This window comes from Ursus maritimus, unplaced genomic scaffold (genome assembly GCF_017311325.1).
Source record: "Ursus maritimus isolate PB19 unplaced genomic scaffold, ASM1731132v1 scaffold_11, whole genome shotgun sequence".
In the NCBI taxonomy this organism is placed as follows: domain Eukaryota; kingdom Metazoa; phylum Chordata; class Mammalia; order Carnivora; family Ursidae; genus Ursus; species Ursus maritimus.
The window spans coordinates 67,044,894-67,069,631 of NW_024423453.1; positions in this window are offsets into that span (position 1 = coordinate 67,044,894).

The following is a 24,738-nucleotide window of genomic DNA, read 5'->3' on the forward strand; positions in this document are numbered from 1 at the left end:
GAAGAGCATAAGACTCTTGATCTAGGGGTTGTGAGTTCGAGCCCCACATGGGGTGTAGAGATTCCTTAAGTAAATAAAACTTAAAAAAACAAAAACAAAAACAAAACACCTCTCTGAGCATGAAAGAAGTGGAACCAGGCAGAGTAAGGGGTTGAACTGTAATGAAGTCACGGACAGGGGCCTCAGCTGACCCCAGGGGAATTCTGGGAATAGGACAGAACTTCATAGTTGTCCCAAAGTGAGGCAAAGGGGACTAAGACTTTGTAAAATTTCCTCCCCCGTGACTGAGCAGTTACTTGAGAACTACCCGGGAGAGAATGTGGCTTTCTTCAGATAAGGGAGGCTCCCGGGAGCAAGCAGGCAGGAGCTGTGAGCAGCTAAGGAATGAGCGTCTTGGTTCTGAGGTGGGAGATCCGGATGGCGCCTCACAGCTTCCACTTCAACAGAATGCGAGCGTATTGTGTCTTCTCTTTTATTCAAATCTTTTTTCCAGAGATTTTCAAAGATTCGAATAATCACAAAGACTTAACAATTTTTTTTCATATGTGCCTACCACAGTGCTTGTTAAATGTATTACAGGTTATTTTGTATTTTGTGTTGGAATGTTGAATAAGAACTTTCCCCATAAGATTTTCCAGCTGGGTATTCCTTGTATGCAAAAACAATGCGTATGGATTACTATATTTATCGTAGTTTTTCAGCTTTATTAAGGTATAATTGACACAATAAACAACACATTTAAAGTGTATACTTAGATGAGTTTTTAAAATTTAAGTTCAATTAATTAACATACAGTGCATTATTTGTTTCGGGGGTACAGGTCTGTGATTCATACTCACATGAGTTTTGACATATATATTTCCTTATAAAAACATCATCACTCCCAGAAGCTTCCTCATGTTCCTTCGTCAGCCATTCCTCCCTAGTGCCAGCTCCTGGCCCAAGGCAACCACTCGTTTGCTTTCTGGCCCTAGAGATTAGTTTACATTTTTGAGAATTTCTTATGAATGGAATCACAGAGTACTTATACTTTTTTGCTTGTCTTCTCAGCATAATTACGTGGAAATGCATCCATGTTGTTTTGTGTATCAATAATTCGTTTCTTCTCATTGCTGTGTAGTATTCTAACATATGGACAGACCACACTGTTTATCCATTCACCAGCTGATGGATGTTTGCTTGTTTCCAGTTTGGGCCAATTATAAATAAAGCTGCTGTGAACATCTGTGTACAAGTTTTTGTGTGGCCATATGATTTCTTTTCTCTTGAGTAAATGTTTACAAGCGGAATGGCTGGGTCATAGGGGAGGTATGTGTTTAACTCTTTTTTCTTTAGCAGATTGCCTGTTTTCCAAAATATTTTCAAAATGATCCTATCCTTTTACATTCTCAACAGCAGGAAATGAGAGTTTCAGTTCTTCCATATCCTTTGCCAGTACTCAGTGTGGTAAGACTTTTTAGTGACCAATGATGTTGAGCATCTTTTCATGTGCTTATTGTATTTATTTTTACAGATCTAACTTAATTCTGATTACCTCGAAAAGATATTTATTTATTTAGTTGGATTTTCTAGGTACACAAATAAATCATATGTAAGTTACACTATTTCCTTTCAAAGATGCTGTCTTAGTTCTGTTTTTTGTGGAGAACTTAAATAATAGTGCTATCTTTGGCTTTACCCTAACATAGTTTAATGTCACATGATATTGGCATTAGAATATTTAATTCTTTAAATGTACTTGTTTCCATCCAAATTTGCTAAGATTTTTGTTAAGCAGTTTGCTCTTGGGGGCGCCTGGGTGGCTCAGTCAGTTAAGCACCGACTCTTGATTTCTCAGCTCAGGTCTTGATCTGGGGGTCGTGAGTTCTTTACAAAAACAAAACAAAACAAAAATTTCCCTTTAAGTTACATTTTTTTCACAATTTTAAGATAATTACGTTTCTCCTTTTTCCTTTTTAGATATGAAAAGGGAAAAAAGCTATACGCTATTTTCTAACATTTTGTGGATGTAAACTTTTATGAGGGGCATCTTCCTATGCACTGACTGTCACTCTATAACCTTATGATTAGAGGCTGCATAGTATTTTATAGCGGTACTGTAATTTAGTTGGCCAGTCTTCTATTATGAAACATATAGGTTATTTACACTTTCTCTTTTGCTATTATAAATTTTCTTGAGATAAATATTGTTACAAATTAAATCTTGGTGTACCTGTAGGCTTATCCAGCTAAAATTTCTAGATGTGCAATGCTAGGTCAGAATCTGAATATTTTTACGGCTTTAATATTTACTATAACATTTCTCTCAAGAAAGTTAGTAGCCACTTCACCAAAATTTTAATCTGTTCTTGTAATTTGATGGATGACCAGTGCTGGCTCATGTGCTGTGAACATTTGCTTTAGTAATTTTCATTTGCCATTGATTACACTGATCATTTTACTTATTTTTTAAAAAGACATTTATTTATTTATTTATTTATTTATTTATTTATTTATTTATTTAGGAGAGACAGAGACAGAGAACCAGGGGAGGAATAGAGGGAGAGGGACAAGCAGATTTCCGTGCTGAGTGCGGAGTCCAATGTGGAACTTGATCCCAGGACCCTGAGATCATGACCTGAGCTGAAATCCAGAGTCAGATGCTCAACTGACTAAGCCACCCAGGCGCCCCTGATTACACTGATCATTTTAAAAGTGTGTTTTACTTTTTGTTTACTATTTTACTTCTTTGTTTCCTTTCTGTTTTGTTGTATGTACAGTTGATCCTTATCATTTGTGGATTCTGTATATGCAAACTCATCTACTAACGAAATTGGTTTGTAACCTCAAGGTCCACATGCATGGTATTTTTGCAGTCATATGCAGACATACACAGAGCAGTGAAAATTTTGAGTTGCCTGGCATACGTGTTTCCGGCTGAGGTCAAGGAAGAGGACTTTCCTTTTGTCTCAGCTCTCATTTTGTAAACAAGAGGACTTTATGTGGTCTATGAAGCGCCACGGTTTTGCATTGCTGTGCCTTTCGGATGGTTTCGCTGTTTGAAACGCCCTCCAGGCACAGTGCTGAAATGCTGTCTGGTGTTCCTAAGTGCACTTAGGCTGTGATGCGCCTCACCAAGAAAATACTGAGTTAGTCCAGCTTCGTTCAGGCATCAGTGATAGTACTACTGGCTGTGAGTTCAATGTTAACGAATCAACAATATATATTTAAAAGGCCTCTTTAAACAGAAACAAATAAAGTTATGTGCTGATCAATGGATGTAAACACTGTGACCAGAAGCTTGTAGGATCCTAACCCTGTATTTGCCCTAGGAGCAGTAGCTCGGTATTGGCCTATTCAGTGTTTTTTGGATGACTTTAAAAACATAACCACTGCCAGTAATGAGAATTGGCTGTACCATGTTTTCTATGAATTTTCCCTCCATGAGTTAGACGTTCTGCTCTCAGCTTATTATCATCTTTGCCCCCTTCTGAGCACTTATTTCCCAGAGTCACCTGCCATCAGGGTTCCAGTTCAGGTTCTACTGGTGAAAAGTAGTCATGTGAGATTAGGAAGGTGGAAGAGGAGGGGAAGACATGTCTTCCCCACCACCAGCAGCAGACCGTTATGGGGGCAGATGGTGGCATCCTGGTTTCTGTGTTACATGAAGCCTGCAGCGGCTTCCCAGCGAGATCTCGCTTGCTGCCTGCTTTGATGCTTCAGTGGGCTGAATCACTAAGAACTCATCCTTTCCCAGCAGCCTCCCACAATAGTCCTGACCTCTGCTTCCTTCAGTCTCCTTGTTCCGCAAGCACCTAGTTCTCTCTTACATTCCTTATTTTGAATACTAGACTAGTATTTGTTTTCTTGACTGAAGCCTGACTAATACAGTTTTGATACTGGAAGAGAGTGCCTTCTCTCTGAAGGATGAAGGGAGCACAGATATTGGATGACCAGACTGCTAGCTTCATCAAGGTCCATGTCCTTTTCTTCATGTTAGGCATACAACTAAGCAACATTTCTTGCTTTCCTTACGTCTAGGGGGGCCTTGTGAGCAGAACTCTTCCCTATCCTCTCTCCAACACTGTGGACTATGCCATCAGCAAGAAATAAATTTTACTGTGACTCATCACTGATATCGTGGGACTCTTTGTTTTAGCAGTTTGCCTGCCCTAATACAAATGGTATTTTAAAATGGTACTAGTGCCTACTTTTTATATTTCTAAAAATATCCTTTGTTCTATTACCACCAATGATAAGAATGAAACAATATTTATTAATTCCCTCCTTAGTAAGATGAAAAACTTACTGTGTGTCTACTTCCATTTACTTTTACTCCTATCTTTTTGGTATGATCTGAAATTATGTCAAGGTTATACTTAATTTTTTGACATTTGCATTCTATCTTATAATCATATTTCCAATAATTATTTAGGTTATAGTCAATGTATAACAGGTGTTAATGCTCACCACTCATCCTTTTACAGCATAAATTAGCCTTTGTTCAGTTCTTTCTTTGTTGTATGTCTTGGTTTCTTTAAGAAACCTTCTGGAACTTGTCTTAGGAAAGATATAGAGAGAAGATAATGTTTTCAGAGTCCTTGAACAGCTGAGACTGCTTCTTTGTTGTTTTTATACAGGATCTGGCTGAGTCCATAATCTTGATCGACTACCTTAATCCCTCAAAACTGTAATAGTTGACATATCTTCTTTGGGCATTTAATATGGTTTTAGAGGAAAAGATTGAAGTTAGAGGGATTTTCTTACTTTTTAGGTTACCTTTTCTTCTCCCCCAAATGCTTATAAGATTTTTTCCCCCAAAATCTTAGTATTTACAAATACTATCATGTGTATCTATGGTTTGGTTCCTGTCATTAACTTTCCTTGGTACTCAGTGAGCCCCTTAGAAATGTTGACACTTCTGCCAGATACAGTGCTAAGTGCTCTGTATGTATTACCTTATGACAACACTATGAGGTGACACTATTATCCCTCCCAATGTACAGATGATGAAATTGAGGTCCAAGGACTCATAGAAGATCATCAACAAAGTTGGGAGAGGAACTCAGGTCTACCTCACTGCAGAGTCTGAGCTTTTAGTCACTGTACCACACAATTTTTTCAAAGGAAAGAAAGATCTCTTTTTCCTGTATAATCTCTACAATTTTGCTTTTGCTTCCTTGGTTCCTGATTCTCCTTCAGAGACAAGACAATTGCCCATATGGCAGGTCTCTCTTGTGTAGTTCTTATATGTTAGTTTTTATTTTGTCATTCTTTTATATTATCATAGAGTTTGGCAAACTTACCCTTCATATTTGGATTATGTTTTCTGCAGCTTTGTGCTCGTTCTTTTCTGATACTAATGCATTTAAATTTTTTAAATAGGATTTTTCGCTTTTCATTTTCCCCTGCCTCATCAGTTTCCCTTTCTATTTCTCTGCCCTTTAACCAGATTCACTGACATCTCAGTCCTTCCTCAGTTTTGTTAAAATCTTGTTTATAGTCTGTTTTCTAACATTTTCTTCTGTCTCACGTATTAAACAGTGCTCAAGCGTATGCTCTTCCTCTATACTGAGTACCGTACTCTCCAACCATTACGTCTCAGGATATTTTCATAGGCCCCATGGTGTTTTGTTGCCTTTAATGACCCCCAGGTTGGTGGGAGGTCTGCTCAGTGCCCGTGGTTTCCCATAAACAATGGAAGTGGATACTGTTTGAATCCTCCTCGCAAACCGTAAGAAGAAGGGATTGTCAACATAAATGTACATTACCTGTCCAGCAGAGTATCATTCTGGGAAGAACATGGGAACAGTTGATGCAGCGGTGGGTCTGGGGAGAGGAAGGGAAGATTTCACTTTTGTATCATTTCTTTTGTCACAGAGTCATCTTTTGGACCTGCCTCTCTGTTTGGGCCAGCCTCTATGCCTGCAGTTTTAGCTGGTAAGGTCATGATATTGCTGTCTTAGAAGGAGAACTTGAGACTTTGGTGTGTATAATGGTGATGGTGGGACAGACCATTTGTGGTAGGTCTGGTGGGTAAGTGGTGGTGGTTGTTGAGGTCCTGTTTCACACTATTACTGAGGATTGGGGCTATGCCTGCCATATACAGAAGAACAGCACTAGAGCCCTAAGCATCACAGAATCTTTCTCCCTTCAGCAGTGGTTCAGCCAAGATAAGCCAACACAGGCTCAGAACAGTCAGTAATGGCTCTGTGGCCACCCACCTACCAGCAGATAACAAGATGGTACTATGACCTCTAAGACCTTGAGCTTGTGCCACATGGTATATTAAGTCCTGGCTCCACCCCTGAGACTCCGGTTTCCAGTAAATCACTCCACCTTCCTCCACTGGACCTATGTCTAGCTGGCCACAGGACACTGTTGAGCTATCAGATGAAGTTAATTGGAGCTAGGGAAGTAGAACTTCCCACCTCCACTTCTTTGTATCTTTATTAGCAACATAGTTATCTGTGGGGAATGCAGACACTTCCCAGACTAGAATGGAACCTATACCTCCCTTTCTCTCTCTCTTTCATTCTCTGTTTCATTCCCTCTCTCATCTATGTTACTGACCTGCTAGATGCTTACTGGATTTAACGGTTCTGTTTTAGCTTTGCAGATGGCAGTTATGTTGATGGTGAAGATGGAGGCACCAATGCCCTTGCTCCAGGTGTCAGAACACTTGGTCTGATGCTGGCAGCTGCAGCATGGGCAGCAACACCAGCACTGGACACCTTTTGTTTGTCTTTCCAGGTCCACCCTCCATCCTTTCCCGACCTGCTCTGTGTTCTGGAAGGCTGAACCATATGGTCTACTTCAGTACTGTGCTGGAGCCTGCAAGAGCTGATTATGTGCTCTTCCTAACTCCATGCTTGGTGACCATCGTGGGAATATTTACACCTTGGAGATTGGTGAACACTACAAACAGGCATACACACACCTACCTCAGCGCTTGTTATTAAATATTTATTTACCAGCACACCGCTGGGGCTGTGTCAATATATCAATAGGCTCCCTTGCCCCCTGACTTGTTGTTAGGTTTGGCCTTTGGGAGCCCCTGAAGGGATGAAAGGGCAGGAAGAAAATGTGGTCAGAATATTCATTCTTCTGGCTCCATCCCTAACATGTTCCCACAGGTTGGCTGCCTCCCTCTACAAACACTTCAGCTGCTGTCAGGCACCCTCTCTAAAAATCCATCCTGTCTGGAAACCTTCCTCTCTGGAAATCCTCCCCTCCCATTTTTGGGCCTGTGGTGTGTTCTGATTGGGTGGGAGCTGGTGGTGCAGCTGGTGAAAGAATTCTCCTGAAGTAGAACGAAGGAGATAGAAGCTTATTGAATACACTGCAAGGGAGCAGTGGCCAGGACAGCAAAAGGGAGACCATGTGCCATGAGGCAGTGGTGAGGGGCTACATCTGTAGGGTAGAGTGAGGAAGTATGGGGAAGTATGGAATTTTCTCTTTTTTGGTAACTGTTTGTGCCTGGTGGTAAGCATCCCATTGCTTAGTTAGGGCCTATGGCTATTTTGAGGTGGGTCATTTCATGATCCTGTTTGCATTCAGCTGGGTGGTCACTGTAGGCCCTTTTGCCTTGCTCAAGTTTCCATTGCTCAAGCCTATTGCCTAAAATTGGTCTCCACAAGGCCTATGAGTGGTAATGTCTCCCCCAAACCCTACCTACACCAGTAGTCCCTTCATGATGCCCTTCTCTAACAACGCCTTTGAGTGCGTGCCGTTCTTTCCTTCCACGACCCTGACCAACACAAAACCTACTCACATTCAGTCAGGTAGGACTGCTTACTTGCTTCCTGGGTGCATTTCCTTGGTCTTGCTTGGTTCCAACACCAGTGGTTTTCGAACTCTTTATAGGCTTTCATGCGGTGTTTCCTTCAAATGAAATCTTATCTGAAAACTCGATGTATGCATTAGAAAAACTAAAGATTCTTGTCTTAAGTGGGGTAGGAGCTGAAGGCTGCCTGCTCCCTATCCTCCACCCCTCACCTTTCTCGAACATCATGAATATACATCACTGGAATCTCCAAGGATCCAAGAAGCACAATTTTAATACCATATTCCTAGAAGACAGAGACCATGACTTGAATTTCCCAGGGCACCTGGAAAGATGTGGGTAAGCTACAAGCAGGTTTCAAGCTACCATTTACAGAGTACTTACTTCATGCCAGCTCTTTTCTGAGTGCTTTTCATTGGTTTGTCCACGTAATTCTCCAGCAGCCCTGGTGAGGTGAGGGCCTCCATTACTTACATTGTCCGAACGAAGCAACTAAAGCACAGTGTGGTGAAACTCACTCAGGAGCTCATTGCTGGCGTAGTTAGAGAGTTTAGCTGCAGGGCTGTGCTCTCAGGCACCCCGTATGCTCCCCTAAATATGCTTCTGAGTGATTAAATGAGAAGCATGTGAGCTCAGGTGTTAGAAAAACCTCACAGCATCAGAATCCAGCTGAGAAATGCTCACTGCCCTGTGGGTTTCCTGGGTGGCTTCACACAACCTCCATCTCTCACAGCTCAGTCATGGGTAGACCGTCCCTGATGCAGGAACACAGCGCTGCTGCCCTGGAAATTGGGCTGATGAGGGATTTTATCCTCTGGCAGGCAACCCGCTTTTGTGTTGAAGTAATCAATGAAACAAGACAATGGCTTTTTTTCTAAGCTTTTAAAACTCTAATTGTGGGGTTAATTGCTGCAGTCTGGGCTCTGGCTGTCTTGCCTTTGGTCTTTTGCTCCAATCCAGATGCAGAAAGACAGGCACGAGTTTCCTAGGCTGCTGTGGGCCTGGGGCCAGGTCTTCCTGACGGTGGTATGAGTTTGAGGCCTTTGAACCACACCTTTTGGGGACCAAACTCTCAATACCTGAAGTTTTGTTTCTGGGAGTTTGATAGCACTTCTAATCAGAAATGTTAAAAAAACCAAGATGATAAAAGCCAAGCAAACCTTGCACAACGTGGGAATGGTGTAGAAGTTTCAATTTTCTGGTCGGCCATGTATTCGGGAGTGACGTCAGATATTGTTTTGAAGAACTTTATCCATTTCTCAATTAGGAGTTCTCAAAGATGTGATGACATCAAGAATATCTGGAGAGGACACAACCACCTATTTGTCCTTTCCTCAGGTAGAAAAATAAACTGTTATTAGAATTTTGGGGAGAAGTCAGTGGGGTGAGACTTGACTTTTAGTCAAGAGCAGAAGTAAATTACTACTTGGTGTGAGGAATGAACACATTCTCATACCCTAAATATTTGGAATTCTAGAGCCCAGCCTGTGCACTTCCTAGCAGCAGGACTGGCTATGTGAAATGGAAATGAGGGGCCCCTTGCTTAAAATTGTTCAGATTTCCGGAGAGCAACAGCAGAATTTTGAGGTGAGTGCAGACCTGTCAGAGTGGGGAGCCCTGTGTGGATGGCCATGGAGCTGGCCCTGCCTGGGAGCAGCCGCCCACATTCGAGTCCTGGGAGGATGAGGATAAGCCTCCCATTCTACCAACGGGATGCCCAAGAAAGCAGCAATCGTGCGTGGAGTCACCCGAAAGATGGCTGAAGTCAAGCCACCGCTCCCAATATTCTCTTCCTTCATGCTTGTGTTTAGAGCAAGAATCCCATGCTCTACCCTCCGATCCCGTGTTCGTGTCACTATTAGATGAGACCCACTTTCCGGAATAAAGAGGAAAGGATTGGTCTGTGCCACAGGACCGTCGCTTTTTTTTTTTTTAATACACTTTATTTTTTAGAGCAGTTTTAGGTTCATAGCAGAATTGAGAGGAAGGTGCAGAGATTGCCCATTCACCCCAGCCCCACACACGCAGAGCCTTCTGGACTATCGATATCCCTCAGCAGAGTTGTACATGTGCTATAACTGATGACCCTGCCCTGACACATCATTGTCACCCAGAGTCCATAGTATATTAGTGTCGTACATTCTATGGGTTTGGACAAATGAATAAAGTCATGTGTCCACCACACAGAATGGTTTCACTGCCCTAAAAATCCTCTGTGCTCTCTACTCATCCCTCCTTCCTTCTAATGATCCTTCACCTTTTCTTGGTGCCATGAACCCCTTCATTGGTCTGGTGTAGTCTTTGGGCATCTTCCCCAGATAAGAATTTTTATACATAAAATATAATAATAATTGAAGTACAAAGAGAGTCCTACAATAAATCAACTTATGAAAACATTACAAAACAAAGTCATGTTGGCGTTATTTTGCTTCTTTATTAGCTCATGAAATTACTAGGTCTAGCAGCAAGTCTAACACCTATAATTTTAAAGTAGTGATGATAAGCATAAGTGGTATTTTGAAATATCTGCCTCAACTCTAATGTGCAATGAAAACATTGGTGATGGAATTACAGATACTGCTTATACTACTGTGGTTTTATCCATTTATTTTTGGTCTGTATTCATAAGGGAAGGAAATGCTGGATCTCAGAGAGAGGACAATGAAAATAAAGCCGTGACTGTGTTTTCCACCCAAGCTTCCGTGCCCCATGCTGGTTGTTAAGCTCTTGTCTCTCAGCTCCCCATCCACCCACCAGAGTCAGCTCTGGGATGCTGGGGTTCAGCACACCACGTTTCTCCCTGACAGCTGGCCCCCTATTACGCGGACATTGGCCAAGGAGCAATGAAAAGGGAGACTGGAAGGCTGGAGGAGAGAGAACGTGATTAGGGTTTGCACGTTGTCTCTGTTAGCCTCATGCCAAAAATGGCATCCCAGCCCCACAGGAGCAGGTGGTTGTCCCAGCCTCTAGTTGTTTCCATACCCTCAGAATCAGCCTCAGGGTCTCCCCTCAGAGATACTGCCTTCCGGCACTCTCTTCTTGGCTACCCAAACAAAGCACCAGCAGCTGAGTGGTTGAAAACAAGAGAAATTCATTCTCTTCCAGCTCTGGGGGCCAGAAGTCTGAGATCAACTTGTCCACAGGGCTGTGCTCTCTCCGACAGCTCGAGGGGGAGAATCCTTCCTTGCCTCCTCTGATGTTGCCAGCAGTCTTTGGTTTTTCTTGGCTCGTAGGGACATCACTCCAGTCACACGGCTGTCTTCTCCTTGTGTGTCTTCTTCACATTGTCTTCCATCTGCACATCTGTCTCTGTGTCCACATCTCCCTTTTCTGTAATAACGCTGCCATATTAGATTAGGGCCATCCTCATGACCTCTTTTTGACTTGATTACCTCAGGAAGGACTCTGTTTCCAAAGAAGGCCATACTCAGAGGTCCTGGAGGTCAGGACTTCACTATATTTTTTTTGGAGGGGCTCAATTAAATCTATCACACTTCCCAGAGGTCTGGGTCCCAGTTCTGTGGAAGCTTCCATGTTCCCCAGCCCTAGGTTGGGAGCTGTCTCCTGCAGTTATTATTTCTGTGCTATGTTGTGTCTCCCTTCTGTCTGTCTGTCCTCCAATACCTGATTAATCAGTTCCTTACATGATCTTCTCTCTGTTAAAATAACTGGTGTGGTTTCATTTTCTTGACTGTGCCCTGGCTGGCCTAGACCCCTAAATCTTCAATGTGGTCCCCAGATGAAGAGGGTCTGATGTCTTAAATGGATATCTGGTAATCATTTTAAGAGAGAAGCGGGGATTCTAAGTAAGGATTTATAACTAACAAAACTTAGTAAGACTTCTCAAGTTTTTGCCCCCCTTGTTTTAAACGTCTCAGTTATTCTGTTATTGTGTTCTTGCAAGGGATGCTTGAAAATGAAGTGGACCCATGAGTTTGTTTGTAGAGACAATGAGAAAGGAGAGGGCTGGCAGGAGGTGGGTGGTCTTGGATGGGGATCAATCTAGGGGGCAGAGATGGGGCAGCACTGAAGAGAAAGTGCAAGTGGGTGAGCCCCTGGGTCTGTGGTAGGGTGGAAAAGAACATGGTAGCTGGGCCCGAGAACTGGCTCTGGGAATCCCATGGGGGGAAAATAAAGCTTCGGTGCTCTTTAACCCACTAGTCCTGCTTCTAGGAAGCTCTCCTAGAAAAACCATCCCAAGGAAGCCATGTCTAACCCCCTGAATTCTTTCCAGTCTGTCTGGGCTGTGGGTGCAGACGTGAGTCCATTAATGTTGACATCCGTAGTCCTTGGACTCCTTGGCCCTTCTCAAGCCCCTGCCTCAGAGCCCCCCAGTCAGCTCTTAGACTCCCCCGAAGTGTCTCGTATGTGCTAAGGACCAGCTCTGCTTCCGTTCTGCTCCGGCCTGCTTGGGAAAGTCACGGGCGGGTGGCACTTTGCTTCTGGGCCAACCGCTCCACCCACATGAAAAGGCTGCATCTGGGCCATTTTCCAGAGCATGGCAAGCTCTGCCAACGTCCCCTGCCTCCCTGACTTACAGTCACCGTGTTGTTCACACCTGAGCCAGGAAGTGACGGGGCTTGGCTCCCGGGTCTCATAAACCTTCCTGTTCCTGTCTGTTCACCCTGTCTCTACAAAAGACCAGAACCAGTGCCTCTGGCCAGCTGTGGAAGAGACACCACGTCTTCCACTTCTCTTGCCTTCCCCATCTCCCCCCCGACTCCACCCCCTGAAGCCAGAACAGGCCCACTCCCCACTGTGGGTCATGCCACGCCGAGAGTCGCCTGCCAGTTTGCCAGCACCTACCCCTCAGTCTTTCCGAGGCGTCTGGACTCTGAATCCTGCACTAATGCGTTCATCAGAACATTAGGTATGATCGTGCAAAGTGGAGAGCCATCTAAAAGGGCCCTGGAAGGGAAGGGATTTGGTAAACTGTGGTATAACCTCCTGTGAGGTAGATGCAGCCAAAAACAATGATGAAGACTCCATAACAACATAGAAAAGCACTTATGACTTTCTTTAAGTGATAAAAAGTGTACATTATACACGACCATGATTTCAGCTACCTCAAAATGACAAATGCCAGTGCAAGAAAGAGAAAAGAAACTTGAGTAAATGAAACCAGTTCAGCCTGGAGTGTTGATAGCGTGGGTCCATTTTTTCTTTTCCTGGGTATTCCCTTAATTTATCTGTAATGTCATTTATTTAAGAAAAAAAATTAACGGTTATTAGCAAAAAGTACAAAACTGCTTGATCCTGCTTTGAGAGCCTCTTGGTACACATGCCCAGTGCATCTGGGCTCCAGGAAGGGGCTTGGCCTGACCAGACATACGGGCTTGACCTGGGAGGGTTTCCAGCTTGGAATTCTAGAAGCGATCCGAAGAATCTTGTTGTCTATGGTGGCAACCTGGAACCCCAGGGTTTCAGGAGGGAAGAATCGTAACAACTAAATTTGGAGTGTTGGGGACCAATCAGAACATGGACATTCTGGGGGTGCCTGGGTGGCTCAGTCGTTAAACGTCTGCCTTCAGCACAGGGCGTGAATCGGGCATTCTGGGATGGAGCCCCACATCGGGCTCCTCCGCTGGGAGCCTGCTTCTTCCTCTCTCACTCCCCCTGCTTGTGTTCCCTCTCTCGCTGGCTGTCTCTCTGTCAAATAAACAAATAAAATCTTAAAAAAAAAAAAAAAAAAGAACATGGATATTCTGAGAACTGCCTCCTTAGAACTGCCTCAATCACCCTGCAGTGTGGGGTTGAGAGGAGAAAGCAATTGGGCTGACGGTTAAGAGATTAGAGCTCTTTTGTTGGCGCTGACACCTGTTTGTTGTGCGACTTTAGTGTACCTCTCGCGTCAGCTAGGGAAACACTGATCCACACTTGGGCCGCCACAGCCTTGCCCCGTGAAGAAATGAATTTGCTTGCTCCTTTTGGTTTGCCTTCACATCTGGGTTTTTCTGTTTGGATTCATAATTCACTCTAGACTTTCCCCCCTAGCTCTATGGATGGCTTTCTATGATGAAGCTGGTGGATCTGCTCCTTTTTCCGACACACCAACACCATGGAGAGAGCATGGAGGGCCACACTGGCCTGGCCTGGAGAACACGAGTTCTCCCCCACCTGGAGCCCAGGTCCTGGACTCACGGCCTCTGACTCCAGGAAGTCCTACAGATATACATATTGATTGACTTTGATTCCCCATCATTTCCAGTGTGCTTGGCTTGGCATTTTGGCTCACCTGTCTTGCCCTGCCTGTTTGGATCCCTATGCCTGCCTCTGAACTCTGTATCCCTACCTTTTATAATTACCCCTTGGCTGCAAATACTACACTGGGTTTGGGAACAGATCTGGGCCATCACCCTCCCGGCCTGGGCACCCTGATGGGACCCATGGGTTAAGGGTGAGCCTCTCTGTTGCTCCCTCAGTGAATCAGGAAACATAACACCTGCTCTGTGAGTCTTACTGAAATTCTGAAGCCTTAAACTGGTTCATGGGTGAGAAGTTATTTAAATACTTTGCAAGCAAGTACCAAATCTTGCTACTTTTTAAAGGAACTGCTAAAGTGCTTTGGGCACTGTGCTTTCAAGTAGGACAATTTCTCCAGGGACTCACTCAGAGGACTCCACAGCAGCACATGAATCTCTTGGTGAAGGCAGGGGCTTGGAATGAGGGGACCTGGATTCAAGACCTGGTTCTGCCTCATTCCAGGTGTCTGACTCAGGCCTCACATTTCCTCATCTATAGAATGCAAATCACAATAACATCTGTGTAACAAGGTTGTTCTGAGGACCAAATGAGGTGCTGTGAAAGTGTTAAAAAAAAAAAAGGCAGTTGCCTTAATTATTAGTGCTATGTACCCGATTATTGTATTAATTACAACGGAGCGAGTGTTAAAAGGACATAGAAGACTTGGCCTTGCCCACAAAGATTGCAGGCACAGAAAGAAAATGACCGTGCTGGCTCTGCAGGCAAAGGGTTCAAGGTAAGGGTTCACCTCAAAGAGTCCTCTGTGGAGGAACCGAATCAGGTGGGCTCCCACCCTAACACTAGAGACCTCGGGGCCTGCGTCTGTGCCTGAGATCCCAAGCGGGGTCTCAGAGAAGAGTCTCTGCGGGCAAACGCGCAGGCACGAAGTCCAAGAAGCCGGCTCCACAAGCAGCTGCCAACCAACCACAGTCATTCTCGCACTAGGATCTCCTGGGAGAAGCATCCTGGGAGAAGTCACCGCTTCCGTCTCTCCACCTTTGACATGGTGCATCGCGCATCGCAGGGCGCGTCGCGAGGCTGGGCTCGGCGCCCCTGCACCTGCCAGACCCCGTGGGAGAGGGACGCGGGAGCAGCCCTTTGCCCCTGAAGTCCGGCAAACCGCGGGGAGCGGAGAAGGAGCTGGCAGCAGCCCCACCTGAAGGTCTGCCGAGTCAGATCAGAACGAACCGCCGTGGATGTGTCGCGTAGGAATCTCGGAGATTGTGCCCCTGCCTCGTTTCAATGACTTGATTTTCTGAGCTCCTCGCGACGTCCTGAACTTGTTTGCTCACCTGTAATAAATAGGTTGTTAAAATTCCATGAAAAAATATAGTAAAGAACTTGCTAATTATTCAATAAATAGTAGCTGTTGTTGTCCCCGTCATCGTCAGCAGCACTGCTGTATCATCTGCGAAGGCTGAGTCAGCCCTGCCTCACGCTGCATCAACCCGCAGGACCTCCGCGTGTCCGAGGCTCTTTAGCGCCACCGTCTGGGAGGGGACTGCCATAGCCTCGCTGCCCCCGGGAAACGCGGAGCCTGCGAACCAGGGATAGGAGCTTGAGCTGGAGGTCCCAGTTCCTACATGGTTCTTCCCACCCCCGCACCATGTTCCTTCCGCCGGTCCCCATGCTCCTTGTGGATCCATCGAAGAACTGAATTTCTGCCAGGTTTCTTGTCCCCACGACGACTGCAGGCACTCGCTGGGCCCCAAACTAGACAACCTACCTGCTGTCCCTTACTCATCTCAGGGATTCCCAAGAGGAGAGAGACTCCCCTCCTGGGGGCAATTGGAACTTGGTGGGGGCATTTTTATCAGCCGAAGGGGAGCCCTACTGGCATTTAGTGGGGTTGGCCAGCGATGCTAGACACCCTGTAAAGTGTGGGACGGTCTTGCACAACAAAGAATTGTCTTGCATGACTCAAATGTCTTGTAGGACATTTATGTAAGCGATAGAACGTTCATTAATTACCTGAGCTATGCTCTGCGTTGAACAGCTAAACAAAAGTTTTTTCTGAAAGACTTTTTAAAGGTATTTTATTATTGTGGTAAGAATATAAATATACAATTTCCCCTTTTAACTATTTCTAAATACTCAGTTCCATGACATTAAGTACATTTACAGTGTTGTACAACGGTCACTACTATTTCCAAAACTTTTTCATTACCCAAACAGAGACTGTGCCCATTAAGCAATAGCTCCCCATTTCCCCTTCCCTCAGCGCTTTGTAACCTCAAATCTACTTTCTATCTCTGTGAATTTGCCTATTCTAGGGACCCCATATAAGTGGAATCATATAGTATCTGACCTTTGCTTCATCAAAAACTTTACCAAGAGTCGCTCCTCATATTGCCATCACCATTGACAAAGCTGTGAGCGGTGTTTGAATCATCAATACAGTTTACACGTGTCAGTCTGCTGCATTCAACACAGCTGCAAGCATCTGACACTTCAATGTTTCCTAACGTCGTTATGTCCCCACACTCACATCTTGAAATACAGATTATTTTAGTACACTTTACACTCCTTTTTATTCACAAGTTAAGGCTTTATTTATTTATTTATTTATTTAAAGATTTTATTCATCTACTTGACAGAGAGAGAACACAAGTAGGGGGAGCAGCAGAAGGAGAGGGAGAAGCAGGCTCCCTGCCGAGCAGGGAGCCTGACCTGAGGCTCAGTTCTAGGACCCTGGGATCATGACCTGAGCTGAAGGCAGACACTTAACAGACTGAGCCACACAGACATCCCTAGGTGTTTTTTTTTTTTTTAATTTTGTGTTGGTAGCTTAAATAAACTCTTAATTTCATTTTAGGTTAGTAAAGGGCACATTATAAAATATTTATTATAAGAAAAGGCATTGGGCCCAATGGGGAAGACAGTCAGGGATTTCTCTTCTGCTGTCACTGACAGATGACCAGGTGTGAGGGAACAGATCTCTGGAAGTGAAGTGTGCTGTTGACCAACCCTGAGTACTGCCTGTGCTTACAACCTCACACAGCAAGCCTACCCTTCAAGCAGGAAATCTCCAAACTACTGAACCCATTGTCTCCTGGGTCACCACTACGGACTGCTATGGTCTCGCCAGTGCAGCCGGGCAGGGAATTTTGCTTCTGTCCTCAATGCTAGCCATTGCAGTCACCACCGTTCCAGATTTAAGGATGGACACGGGCATCCAAAACCAATTGCAATCAGAACATATCTAGGCAGGCACCTAAAAGTGAAGCTGGATTTTCAGCATTCAACAAAATGGTTGATTCCAATGTGAGTTCTGGACCTCTCATGGGTGGGAATTTGGGGCCATGCTGTATTCAGATCCTTGTTTCAGACTGACCTCCACCTAGTTGGGAACATCCAGATATCAGATTTCTTTTAAATAAAAAGGCCAGGGGCACCTGGGTGGCTCAGTCGGTTAAGTGTCTGCCTTTGGCTCAGGTCATGATCCTGGGATCCTCAGATTGAGCCCTGATTCAGGCTCCCTGCTCAGTGGGGAGTCTGCTTCTCCCTCTGCCTGCTGCTCCCCCTGCTTGTGCTCTCTCTCTCTCTCTCTCTCAAATAAATAAATAAAATCTTTAAAATAAATAAATAAGCCAGAAAAAATATAGATACTGTTTTCTAACCAAATGCCCCTTTAATATTCACACATCCTTAGGTCACCCCCAAAGTCTTTCTTGAGAGTGTGTAGTAACACAAGACTTTGAATGGGCTAAAATGTGTTGCTAAAATCAATTCTAGAAATTATAATTATATAAATAATTATATAGACATGTATATCTGCAATGTGGAGCCTTGGAGTTTGTCTGCTGTGGGACTGTGAGGAGAGTATAATGTGACACCTGGATGATATTACATTTCCTCCCTATTCTGGGATTCCTTCACTCAAATGCTTTCTAGCTCTTCACCTAGAGCTGATGCCACACAGATGAATAAGATCCTTGGCCTCAAGGAGTTTGAAGGCTTACACGAGAGACTGACAAGCAAAACATGGCAATGCGGTGTGATGGATGTTTTCTCAGAAGAGGGAGGGAGCAGTCACCCTGACTCAGAAAAGTAGGTCTGGGGAGGCTACTCAGAGTAGGGAGCCTAGGGTGATTTACACACAGAGACACACACACACCTGTCAATCTACTAAGTGCTTTAGCAAATACTCAGTTGAAACCCCTGTGAGAGCTTTGTGTCAGGAAACATGAAAAAGACGGCTTGAGGCCAGAAATGTCAAGGGCTGAGCACCTACTGTGATTAGATCTAAGCCAGTTTGGCTGTTTGCACTTAACGAGGTCTTTTTGGTAGAGATCAGTAGCTTCAAATGTTGCAGCTAAGTGAGGGCTACAGGCGTCCTCCCTTCAGTCTTGCTGTCAAGTGGGGTGTGCTTCCAGCAAAACGTGTATCGGACTGAATTCTGCAATCCATTATCAGTGTTTATTAGCCAGAAAGAGTCCTATAATCTGTTTAACTGGTGAATTTGGTGAAGTTTCTGCTCTCTGTCCCTTCCTACGTTGCAGCAAGTACCGTAATGACAGTTTCTGGAATGCAATGCTATCTGAGGCACATTTCAACCAATGTTCTAGTTGGATGAGGAGACACAACCCCCTAATCCCCTGCTAATGGCCTATCCCAGATCTGACAAAGTTCAAAGCCCAGGCTGCCATTCTGAAGGGTATGTAGTCTTCTGGGGCGGCCAAATTATGATCTCCTGTTCAGGTAAAGGGAAGGTGCCTATTCAGTGTGTATAACCAATCTATGTGTCTCAAATACCACATACTTCATCAATTAAAGTTCATTTTTTTTGAGCGAGAGAAAGAGAATGAGCATGTATGCATGGGGTGGGGGGCAGGCGGAGAGAAAATCTTAAGCAGGTTCCATGCCCAGTGTGGAGCCCAGTGTGGGGCTTGATCTCATGACCTGAGCTGAAATCAAGAGTTGGACGCTCAACCTACTGAGCCACCAAAGCACCCCCAAATTAATTTTTAACATCACTGTGCTAGTTAATAAGCCCTGTAGTGCAGAGGGAAATTAAAAAAAAAATAGTTGTAGTGGCTGCTAATGCCTGGCTGCTGGTTCTTGTTTTTTTTTTTTTTTTTAAGATTTTATTTATTTATTTGACAGAGATAGAGACAGCCAGAGAGAGAGTGAACACAAGCAGGGGGAGTAGGAGAGGAAGAAGCAGGCTTCCAGCGGAGGAGCCTGATGCAGAGGCTCGATCCCTGAACGCCGGGATCACACCCTGAGCCGAAGGCAGATGCTTAATGACTGAGCCATCCAGGCGCCCCTGGCTGCTGGTTCTTGTACGTGGCAACTGACAACCCCTGGAGGGTGTGTTCATAGCTAAGGGTACTCCAAGGGTTAACTTGCTGCCTCTAAGCTGTAGAAGGAAACCAATGAACACACACATATATATCACATTTTCCATGATAAAATATTTTAAAGTAAGTACAATAGCTCTCAAACCCCAAAACAGCCTGGTGAAAATGCTAGAAGAGTATCTGACTGAGGGGGAACTAAGTTGCGCTGTACCCCGAAGAAACGAGCTCTACCCCTAGTTAGTTGATAGCGAGCACATATATGATGTAACAGATAAACACTGGTGAATGTGGGGTACATACAGATACATGGATTTTTTTTACCTTTTTATTTAAAAAATAATTATAGATTCACAGCAAGTGGCAAAGAGAGTAGGGAGAGGTATCTTTACCCAGTTTCCTCCAGTAATTTCATTTTTTAAAAAGTTAATTATTTTTATTAAAAAAAATTTATTTATTTAAGTAACGTCTACACCCCATGTGGGCTCAAACTCACGACCCTGAGGTCAAGAGGTGCATGTTCCTCCGACTCAGGCAGCCAGGCTCCCCTAAAGTTAATTATTTCTTCAATTTGTCTGTGGGGTCAAGTACACCTAACATAAATTCTGGCCATTTTAAAGTGTGTAGTTCAGTGGTGTTAAGTACATTTCCGTAATTGTGCAACCTATCTCCAGAGCTCTCTTCATCTTGCAAAACTGAAACTCTGTGTCCGTTCAACACCAACTCCCTATATCCCTTCCCCCAGCCTCTGGCAACCACCATTCTACTTTCCAACTCTATGAATTTGTCCATTCCAGGTACCCGCTGTGAGGGAAATCATACAGCGCCTGTCTTTTTGTGACTATAATGGTACATCTTATACGGGTATAGGACAAGATGAAAAGCAGGAAATTAACTTTGGTACAATGTGTGTATATCATTGTGGTCCGCTGTGACCCGTTGTAACACACGTGGAGATTCCTGTAAACACTCCCAGAAACAAGATCTAGAACGTCCCCGCCACCACCATAAAGGGATAGCATGGAAGCCAGAATCCCTCTTGCTGCTCTTCTGCAGTCATACCCACCCCACCATCCCTAACCCTTGGCAACCAGTGATCTCTACTATCTCTGCGATTTTATCATTTTGAGAAGTGTCTATGCAGTAGCATGCAAAGACGGTTCTCTCCCACTGCTGTAATTACAATACCCAAGCTAGTGTTCTGGCTTGGGGAGCAAGTTCGGTTGTTTTTAAGTCTGCTTTTGGTTCATAGCGATATACCCCTGCCGTTAGAGAGCGGGAGCCGGCTGCTCATACCCTATCTGTTTACACGGCAGCCATACACACAGTTCATCTAACTGGCTGGGTCCTGCTCTTTAAATGTTAACTTAAACACACAGAGAGGTTGGGCACCTGGGTGGCTCCTTTGGTTAAACGTCTGACTCTTGATTTCGGCTCAGGTCACGATCTCAGGGTTCTGAGATGAAGCCCCACAACAGGCTCCACACTGTGCTTATGCTGGGTGGGGAGCCTGCTTAAGATTCTCTCTCTCTCTCTCTCCTCTGCCCGCCGCCCTCAAAAAAAACCCAAAACACCAGGGGCGCCTGGGTGGCGCAGTCATTAAGCATCTGCCTTCGGCTCAGGGCGTGATCCCAGTGTTCTGGGATCAAGCCCCACATCAGGCTCCTCTGCTGGGATCCTGCTTCTTCCTCTTCCACTCCCCCTGCTTGTGTTCCCTCTCTCACTGGCTATCTCTCTCTCTGTTAAATAAATAAATAAAATCTTTAAAAAAAAAAAAAACACCGAAGAGGTTAAGGCAGAGTCCTGTTACCCTTTAATACTTATTTGTCAATTTGGTCTTTAAAAAAAGAGTCTTGTCTGCTTGATGTTCACAGGCATGAGGCTTTGAACAAGTTCTCAGGGGCTGGAGACTAACAGAGACTCTCTCCTTGGCCAAACCTTAGCCAGGCTCCCCTGAGCCCTTTTCTCCACCAGGCTTCAACTTTGGCCTATAAAGACTTGAACAAGTGCTAACATAATTTCTAACAGCTCGAGGTCACATCCTTAGGATGACCCTACCCCCCTTAAAATCTGAGAAAAATTAAAGCCTGAGAAAACCCAGGACTGCCAAAAACACCTTTACTGTTTGTTCCAGCCAATACCTGAAGATAGGGCCCCATTTCCCAGCCTCTGGGAGGGGTAAGTAAGTGCCAGTTAGCAAACCCAGATACTCTCCTTCCTGCTTTTTGTAACTTTTCATTTGCCCCACTCTACTGAGCCCCTCCCTACCTACCTGCCTGGCTATCCCCTCATTCTCCCTTTAAAACGCCCAGTTACCTCCTTTCAAATAAAAATTCACTTAAGCTCAGTTCGTGCTGCACTTTCTCCCCTACTGCAATAGTGTATGACTGATGGAAATCCGTCCCTACCTCTTCAGTCTGGCTTTGTTCATCCTGACAGTACAGAAAGCTTATTCAGCTTGTCTACCCTTTTTGCAAGCAGCATCTCTTTAAACAAAAACCAGTGAATGCAGCATGAAGTGTCAGGCAGATCTTGGTCCCTTGTCAGTCGTAGGAAATGTTGTGAAAATGATCGGCAATACCTAAAACCTGTTTGAATCCCTTGGTAAGACTTTATGAGAAACTATTCAATCAGAAGAAAGGCTGGTGTGGGTTTTGAAAAACATCGCACCCCTTCCCCAACTAATGCAGCCATAATTTTGGAAAGAGGGCTACCATTTTGAAAATGGGGTCAACTGTATATTAGTCAGTCCTGGGAGATTTCTGTATCTTGGGAGGTAAGGAGGGTGTAGAAATTAGCCAAGATTAGGACTAAACGATGCTGGAGGTGACCCTTTCTCCCTTAGGTCACTGGCGTGGTTCTAGAACATGGCATCAGAATCACCTTGGGGGGTGATTAGAAACCTTTCTGTTCTTCAGCTTCTTTTTTTTTTTTTTAATTTTTTTTTTAAGATTTTATTTATTTATTTGACAGAGAGAGAGAGAGACAGCCGGAGACTGAGGGAACACGAGCGGGGGGAGTGGGAGAGGAAGAAGCAAGCTCCCAGTGGAGCAGGGAGCCCGATGCGGGGCTCAATTTCAGGACTCTGGGATCACGCCCTGAGCCGAAGGCAGAGGCTTAATGACTGAGCCAACCAGGTGCCCCTGTTCTTCAGCTTCTGATTCTGTAGGGCTGGGGCGGGGGGCGGGGGGGGGGCGCTGACTGCTTGTCTATAGTTGGGTCTGATGGCCATTTCCCTTCTTTCCAAGATGACCCATTNAGGGAAAGAGTTTTGGGCCTCACTACATGTGCTTTCTGGGCACCTCTCAGCTGAACTGTGGAAGGCTCGGCTTTGCTTCTAATCACCATCCCTCACCCCCTGGCTGGCAGTGGAGGGTGGACATGGGCAGGACAGGATGCTCTTGGCTGTCAGATCTCTCTATCCCCAGTGTTTTCACTCCAAGGAAATAGAGGTTTACTCCTAGAACACAACTCTGCCTTGAATGTTAGACACGGCTGTGTATTCTTTGGCCCACTGATATGGGTTGCGTTATGTCCCTCCAAAAAAGATATGTTGGAGCCCTAGCCCTTTTAGAAAGTGAAGTAATCCACTAAATTAGGTCATTAGGGTGGACCCTAATCTAAGATGACTGATGTCCTTATAAGAAGAGGAAATTTGGACCTAGGCATGCGTACAGGGACAACATCATGGGAGCATGAAGATGGCCATCTACACACCAAGGAGACGGGCCTGGCACATATTCTCCCTCATGGCCCTCAGAAGGGACCAACCTTGCTGACACTTGGATCTTAGATTTCTAGTCTCCAGAACTGTGAGAAATATGTTTCTTTTAAGGCCCCCAGTGTGTGGCACTGTGTCGTGGCAGCCCCAGTGGACAAAAACATCAATTTACCACTCAGATTTCCCCCCTTTCGGTGCCTTCTTTCTCAGGCTCCCCACTCCTCCCCTGTCCTCTCTTCTCTTTCTCCTCTCTCCTCCTCCCTTCTCTTTTGTTCTCTCTTGTCCCCCAAGTCCACCTTATTTCTCATGCATGGCAGTTAGCTACTTCTTTGCCCGCAGCCTTCTAGCCTCGGGCCTTAGAGGCTGTGCCCTGCTCACCCTTCATACTGCAACATGTTTTCCTAAACAGAAAGGTCCCTCCTCCAAGAGGAACTCTGGTGGTAATCGTCAAGATCATGGCTTTTTTTTTTTTTTTTTTTTTTACCTGTGACGAGTCATTGCTCTCAAAGCTCTCGAGGTGATTCTGGTGTACAGCCAGGGCCGAGCACCACTGCTCTAAAATGAATTGTGTCACTCTTGCTCCCCTGGGAGAACTCTGGGCTTAGACACTATGAAGAACCTGTCATGTGAGGGAAAATTCATGCGATCGACCTGTGCTTGTCAACCGAAGTTTGTATTCCTGTAATCCTTTTGCAGAAAATGTACCGACAGCCAACATATAAAATCTTCATTTGATATTAGCTTTGATGACCATTATGGATGGAATTGTGTCCCCCCATATTCATATGTGGAGGCCCTGATCCCCCAACGTGACTAAGTTTAGAGCGGACCTTTAAAGAGGGGATGAAGTCAAAATGAAGTCACCAGGATGGGCCCTAATCCAATATGACTGGTGTCCTTATAAGACGAGGAGATTAGGACACAGGCATCGACTCGCACAGAGGAAAGACCATGTGAGGACACAGAAAATGGCTGTCTGTAAGCCAAGGAGAGAGGCCTCAGGAGAAACCAACCCTGCTGGCATCTTAGACTTCCAGCCTCCAGAGCTGGGAGAAAATAGATGTCTGTTGTTTAAACCACCCAGGCTGTGGTATTTTGTGATGGCGGCCTGAGAACACTAATACAACGGCTTCATCTAAAGCTAAGGTATAATAAACGGTATAATGGACTATAAGGTCTAAGACATAATGTAATTTAAGGTATAAGGTACAAGGTATAATTCTGCGGAGGTATATAATTTTTTCAAGAATGAAAATGTTTAGAAAGAAGTTGCATTTAGCAAAGGTAACAGGAATAATATTTTGAAATATTAAACTGACATGTTTTTCATACCCCTGTAAATCATGTAACCCCACAGCCTTCCACCATGAATGCTAAGCCATACGCACAGGGGAGGTGAGGGTGGGTAGTGCCTGGAATAAAAAGGCCATTGATGAGCTTTGATTTTCAAAAGCTGACTTTGTTGATTCCATATTAAAATCATAGTTTTAAAAGCCGGACTTTATGGAGAGAGAAAATGTTTATTTTCTGAACTATAAAAGCTCTCTTTATATATGGAAAGTTAAAGCTGGCATTTAGACGTATAAGCCTTAGGTAGAGAGAACTCCGGTTGATTTCATTAGGGAGGTGCTGACCAGACAAGAAGAGTAAGATGGGAGGTAAAATAATCAGACACTTGTGTCCTGGCTCCGTCCCCTGAAGGAAGGCCA